Source organism: Oncorhynchus tshawytscha, unplaced genomic scaffold (genome assembly GCF_018296145.1).
Source record: "Oncorhynchus tshawytscha isolate Ot180627B unplaced genomic scaffold, Otsh_v2.0 Un_scaffold_7589_pilon_pilon, whole genome shotgun sequence".
NCBI lineage: Eukaryota > Metazoa > Chordata > Actinopteri > Salmoniformes > Salmonidae > Oncorhynchus > Oncorhynchus tshawytscha.
Window position 1 is genome coordinate 482,634 of NW_024609826.1, and position 7,605 is coordinate 490,238.

Sequence of the window (7,605 nt, forward strand, 5' to 3'; positions counted from 1 at the left end):
GCTCCGTGCAGACTGACAGCTCCTTGCAGACTGACAGCTCCTTGCAGACTGACAGCTCCGTGCAGACTGGCAGCTAATTGCAGACTGGCAGCTCCTTGCAGACTGGCAGCTCCTTACAGACTGGCAGCTCCTTACAGACTGGCAGCTCCTTGCAGACTGACAGCTCCTTGCAGACTGACAGCTTCATGCAGACTGACAGCTCCTTGCAGACTGACAGCTCCTTGCAGACTGACAGCTCCGTGCAGACTGACAGCTCCTTGCAGACTGACAGCTCCGTGCAGACTGACAGCTCCGTGCAGACTGACAGCTCCGTGCAGACTGACAGCTCCTTGCAGACTGGCAGCTCCTTGCAGACTGACATCTCTGGCTGCTCCATGCAGACTGACAGCTCTGGCTGCTCCATGCAGACTGACAGCTCTGGCTGCTCCATGCAGGCTGGCAGCTCTGGCTGCTCCATGCAGGCTGGCAGCTCTGGCTGCTCCATGCAGACTGACAGCTCTGGCTGCTCTATGCAGACTGACAGCTCTGGCTGCTCCATGCCGGCTGGCAGCTCTGGCTTCTCCATGCAGGCTGGCAGCTCTGGCTGCGCTGAACAGGCGGGAGACTCCGGCAGTGCTGTAGAGGAGAAAGGCTCCGGCAGCGCTGAACAGACGGGAGACTCCGGCAGCGCAGGAGAGGAGAAAGGCTCCGGCAGCGCTGAACAGACGGGAGACTCCGGCAGCGCAGGAGAGGAGAAAGGCTCCGGCAGCGCTGAACAGACGGGAGACTCCGGCAGCGCAGGAGAGGAGAAAGGCTCCAGCAGCGCTGGAGAGGCGAGGCGCACTGTAGGCCTGATGCGTGGTGCTGGTACTGGTGGTACTGAACCGAGAACACGCACAGGAAGCCTGGTGCGGGGAGCTGCTACCGGAGGGCTGGAGTGTGGAGGTGGCACAGGATGGGCTAGACCGTGAAGGCGTACTGGAGATCTTGAGAGCAGTGCTGGCACAGGACGTGCAAGGCTAGGGATGTGCACAGGAGGCCTGGTGCGTGAGGCTGGCACCAACTTCACCAGCCGACTAACACGCACCTCAGGACGAGTATGGAGCGCTAACCCAGGTGCCATCAAATCCCGACACGTTCCGTCGGGCGAATTCCATGCAAAAAGCACCAACACAACAACTCCCTCATTTCTCTCTCCTCCAATTTCCCCATTAACTCCTTCACAGTCTCTGTTTCGCTCACCTCCAACACCGGCTCTGATTCTGGTCTCCTCCTTGGCTCCTCACGATCAACAGGGAGAGTTGGCTCAGGTCTGACTCCTGACTCTGCCACACTCTCCCTGAGCCCCCCCCCCCCAAGAAATTTTTGGGGCTGACTCACAGGCTTCCTTCCGAGTCGCCGTGCTGCCTCCTCATACCGGCGCCTCTCCGTTTTCGCCGCCTCCAGTTCTTCTTTGGGGCGGCGATATTCTCCAGGCTGAGCCCAGGGTCCTTCTCCGTTTAGGATTTCCTCCCATGTCCAGAACTCCTTATAGCGCATCTCCTCTTTGGGCTGCTCCTGCCTGTTGACACGCTGCTTGGTCCGTTGGTGGTGGGTGATTCTGTTACGGTTTTCTAGGTGTGAAGGAGAGTCGGACCAAAATGCAGCGTGTAGATTGCGATCCATGTTTAATCAAACAAACGTAACACAAATACACACAAAACACTACAAAACAATAAATGTAACGAAAACCGAAACAGCCTATACTTGTGTCAACTAACACAGAGACAGGAACAAAGACACTAAGGACAATCACCCACGACAAACTCAAAGAATATGGCTGCCTAAATATGGTTCCCAATCAGACACAACGATAAACACCTGCCTCTGATTGAGAACCACTCCAGACAGCCATAGACTTTGCTAGATAACCCCACTAGCTACAATCCCAATACATATACACCAAAACCCCAAGACAAAACACACCACAATACAAAAACCCCATGCCACACCCTGGCCTGACCCAATACATGAAGATAAACACAAAATACTTATACCAGGGCGTGACAGTTACGCATCACTGTAAAAACAGTTATTACATAAAACCGTTCAGAATTCCGAAAAATGCCGTAGTCATGTCGGAAATGGTTTTTCTGGGGTGTGATGTAATATGGAGGATCTAGCAAGCAGGCCTATTCCCTATAATATAAACAGAAATAACTTCAAATATACAACTTCAAATTAAACCAAATAGTTTGCACTCATGACTACTCTTTTCAATAAAATCTTCAGCCAATTCACAAGCAAATAGTTTATTAATTTATTTTGACAAATCAACTTGCAATGTTACTAGCCAACTAGCCTGCTAACGTTAGACCTACCAGCGTGCTAATGTTACGTTTACACTGAATCAACTTGCAAGGTTACTAGCCCACTAGCCTGCTAACATTTGTCCTACTAGCCTGCTAACATCAGCCCTAATAGCCTGCAAATGTTACAATAGCACTGAATGAGTCACCCAGTTGCTTTCAACACCTAGCTTGCAGCTACATTAAAGTAAACCAACGTTTTGGAAATATATAATGCCATCTAACTGTCACGCCCGGAGCTGTTTCACCTGTCCTTGTGCTTGTCTCCACTTCCCTCCACGTGTCGCCCATCTTCCAAATGATCCCCTGTGTATTTATACCTGTGTTCTCTGTCTGTTCGTTGCCAGTTCGTCTTGTTTGTCAAGCTTATCAGCGTTTTTTCTGTCTACTCCTGTTTTTCCCAGTCTCTCATTTTCTCGTCCTCCTGGTTTTTCACCCTTGTCTGTCCCTGACCCTGAGCCTACCTGTCGTCCTGTCGTTTGCCTGCCCCTGTGGTTACAATAAACATGGTTACTTCACAAAGTCTGCACTTGGGTCTTACCTTGATACCTGATACTAACCAGTTATCAAATAATATTAGCCACATGCAGTTATCTTAGCCAGAAAGCTAGCCAATGTTAGCTATGTCCATGGAGAATAAGAACGCCTCCTCCCAGCTGCCCACTGCACTGAAGATAGGAAACACTGTCACCACTGATAAATCCACCATAATTGAGAATTTCAATAAGCATTTTTCTACGGCTGGCCATGCTTTCCACCTGGCTACTCCTACCCCGGTCAACAGCACTGCACCCCCAACAGCAACTCGCCCAAGCCTTCCCCATTTCTCCTTCTCCCAAATCCATTCAGCTGATGTTCTGAAAGAGCTGCAAAATCTGGACCCCTACAAATCAGCCGGGCTAGACAATCTGGACCCTTTCTTTCTAAAATTATCTGCCGAAATTGTTGCCACTCCTATTACTAGCCTGTTCAACCTCTCTTTCGTGTCGTCTGAGATTCCCAAAGATTGGAAAGCAGCTGCGGTCATCCCCCTCTTCAAAGGGGGACACTCTTGACCCAAACTGCTACAGACCTATATCTATCCTACCGTGCCTTTCTAAGGTCTTCGAAAGCCAAGTCAACAAACAGATTACCGACCATTTCGAATCTCACCATACCTTCTCTGCTATGCAATCTGGTTTCAGAGCTGGTCATGGGTGCACCTCAGCCACGCTCAAGGTCCTAAACGATATCTTAACCGCCATCGATAAGAAACATTACTGTGCAGCCGTATTCATTGATCTGGCCAAGGCTTTCGACTCTGTCAATCACCACATCCTCATCGGCAGACTCGACAGCCTTGGTTTCTCAAATGATTGCCTCGCCTGGTTCACCAACTACTTCTCTGATAGAGTTCAGTGTGTCAAATCGGAGGGTCTGCTGTCCGGACCTCTGGCAGTCTCTATGGGGGTGCCACAGGGTTCAATTCTTGGACCGACTCTCTTCTCTGTATACATCGATGAGGTCGCTCTTGCTGCTGGTGAGTCTCTGATCCACCTCTACGCAGACGACACCATTCTGTATACTTCCGGCCCTTCTTTGGACACTGTGTTAACAACCCTCCAGGCAAGCTTCAATGCCATACAACTCTCCTTCCGTGGCCTCCAATTGCTCTTAAATACAAGTAAAACTAAATGCATGCTCTTCAACCGATCGCTACCTGCACCTAACCGCCTGTCCAACATCACTACTCTGGACGGCTCTGACTTAGAATACGTGGACAACTACAAATACTTAGGTGTCTGGTTAGACTGTAAACTCTCCTTCCAGACCCATATCAAACATCTCCAATCCAAAGTTAAATCTAGAATTGGCTTCCTATTTCGCAACAAAGCATCCTTCACTCATGCTGCCAAACATACCCTTGTAAAACTGACCATCCTACCAATCCTCGACTTTGGCGATGTCATTTACAAAATAGCCTCCAATACCCTACTCAACAAATTGGATGCAGTCTATCACAGTGCAATCCGTTTTGTCACCAAAGCCCCATATACTACCCACCATTGCGACCTGTACGCTCTCGTTGGCTGGCCCTCGCTTCATACTCGTCGCCAAACCCACTGGCTCCATGTCATCTACAAGACCCTGCTAGGTAAAGTCCCCCTTATCTCAGCTCGCTGGTCACCATAGCATCTCCCACCTGTAGCACACGCTCCAGCAGGTATATCTCTCTAGTCACCCCCAAAACCAATTCTTTCTTTGGCCGCCTCTCCTTCCAGTTCTCTGCTGCCAATGACTGGAACGAACTACAAAAATCTCTGAAACTAGAAACACTTATCTCCCTCACTAGCTTTAAGCACCAACTGTCAGAGCAGCTCACAGATTACTGCACCTGTACATAGCCCACCTATAATTTAGCCCAAACAACTACCTCTTTCCCAACTGTATTTAATTTTTATTTATTTATTTATTTTGCTCCTTTGCACCCCATTATTTTTATTTCTACTTTGCACATTCTTCCATTGCAAAACTACCATTCCAGTGTTTTACTTGCTATATTGTATTTACTTTGCCACCATGGCCTTTTTTGCCTTTACCTCCCTTCTCACCTCATTTGCTCACATTGTATATAGACTTGTTTATACTGTATTATTGACTGTATGTTTGTTTTACTCCATGTGTAACTCTGTGTCGTTGTATCTGTCGAACTGCTTTGCTTTATCTTGGCCAGGTCGCAATTGTAAATGAGAACTTGTTCTCAACTTGCCTACCTGGTTAAATAAAGGTGAAATAAATAAATAAATAAAATTTAGCCAACTTGCTATTAGCCTAGCCAGCCTAGCCAACCACCACGGTTATGGTCTGCAAGCTAGAGCCCAACTACAGTAGACCAGCTTGAACACAACTAACACAACACAACTAAAATATAATCGCAGATTAAAAGCGAAGAGAGAGCAGAGATTTACAGATTGATGGCTCAGGCCCATTCGATGGTAAAACTTTTAAAAGAGTGCAGGCTGAGTTAGATACCAAAGCGAGGGGGAGCTTGGCGCTTCACCAGGCCGAGGGAGAGTCAGGGACATCCAATAGCTATATAGAGAGAAAAATCAAAAGCAAATAGATTCTGCTAAGGTGGAAAAAGTTACAAAACTCCCGTAGCCTACTTCACAGAGAACATGTCGAAAAGTTGACAAAACAAAAAGGAGAACAGGCACGGTACTACACAATTACAGCCAGCATGTATGATTTTCTCTTTCGTTTTGAGCCCACAGCAAGATGACACCAGAGCCTGCCGTGCTAACGGGTTCCCACTAGATAAAACAGCCACAAAGTCTGTGAACAGAATGAGATGTGGGTAACGTTAGCGAGCTTGAGCTAGCTACCGCGCTAGCATACAAACTCGGTAGCACTGAGTAGATCCTCCATATGACATTGAGAAATAGTTAATTGTGGGTAGTTAAGAAGATATCCAGAAACAAATTAATAAATATGTAATAACCCAAAAACATAACTACGTTTGTATAGGTAACCAGATCATGGCTACAACTAAGTTACTAAGTCTTTGAGCACACTGTGTTGTTACATTGATGTCATTCATACTACCCTTTAAGGTTAGAATTAAGATTAGGGTAGGAGTTACGTTAAAGGGTTAAGGTTATCATTAGGGGAAGGGTTAGCTAAGTAGTTGCAAAGTAGGTAAAAATGAGTAAGTAGTTGCAAAGTTGTTAACTAGCTAAAGTTGAGATTCGAATATGCAACCTTTGGGTTGCTAGACATTCGCGTTATATGCCCAACCGTCCACCATGACCAATCTCCTTTTGTTTTTGCCTTAAGTAACCTTCTGTATTATGTTACAATACCAAACATAACATATCATACTAATTTGAGTAACTCAAATTTACATTTACTATTTTACGTTTAGTCTATGAGATCAGGCTGGTGTTACCCCCAATTAACATTAGGGTTCAGTGAATATAAATTATGAGCAAGAAAAAGGAAGATGAAGAATGTCTACAACACAAGTGCCTCTTCCTGATTCCACTCGGCTGTGAACAGTTAGTCACGGACTGTGTCTAGAAATAACAGAGGCAGAGCCGATCACGCTCCTCTCAGCAACACACACACGGTGGTCTGGTCTGTTTGTCTCAGACGGTGTCATGGCTCGGTTCAGAGCAGCCTAAGAACTTAAATTTAGCGTTCTTGGCTCAGTTCCATCATTTTCACTCAAACATGACATTTTCTTGGGGTGAAAAACAATCTGAAAAGCATGGGGGTTTATCCAACTGGTGTCTGTGATCTCCTTGTGACTGATGTTCCATGTTTTCTCAAACATGAATAGTCAGAATTGTCAAAACATTTAAGCAATCCATGCTATATAATGTAATAAAGTATTACATAGCAACAAATCTTTTTCTGGTGCTATCAACGTGTGTCCAAACCCAATATACGACTCCATCTATGTTCTGCCAGAGAGACCTCTCCTTGCCATGTAGCCATATTGACTTATACCACCTCAAAGAATACTGCAGCATATGTTGCACATTTCTCCTTTTAAATTCTACTCTAATGCTGTTTCCACACTGGTGTTCCAGTCCAACTCAAGCTGTTTCATTTTACCACACTGCATGATGGGAGTGAGACAGATGTCCTGCCAACAGGCATTCTGGGTAAAGAGCTCATGTTGTGGGAACCATGCAAAGCTGCTGCTCTCTGGGTCTGCCTTTGATTTACATATATTTGCCTTCCAGAATTGGAAGGACCACAACAAGGTGTTCTGCCTTAGGAGTGAAGAGATGCTTCATGGGAGAGCCGACATGTCACGGATCCCTCTGGAACTTTCATTGCGCACACCTTGCCCTTATTCCCACTGATTGTATTTGTAAACTCAGCAAAAAAATAAACATACCTTTTTCAGGACCTTGTTTTCCAAATAAATCCAAATAACTTCACAGATCTTCATTCTAAAGGGTTTAAACCCTGTTTCCCATGCTTGTTCAATGAATCATAAACAATTAATGAACATGCACCTATGGAACAGTCGTTAAGACACTAACAGCTTAGAGATGGTAGGCAATTAAGGTCACAGTTATGAAAACTTAGGACACTAAAGAGGCCTTTCTACTGACTCTGAAAAACAGCAAAAGAAAGATGCCCAGGGTCCCTGCTTATCTGCATGAACGTGCCTTAGGCATGCTGCAAGGAGGCATGACACCTGCGGGACAGGCACAGGATGGCAACAAGAACTGCCCGAGTTACATCAGGATCGCACAATCCCTCCATCAGTGCTCAGACTGTC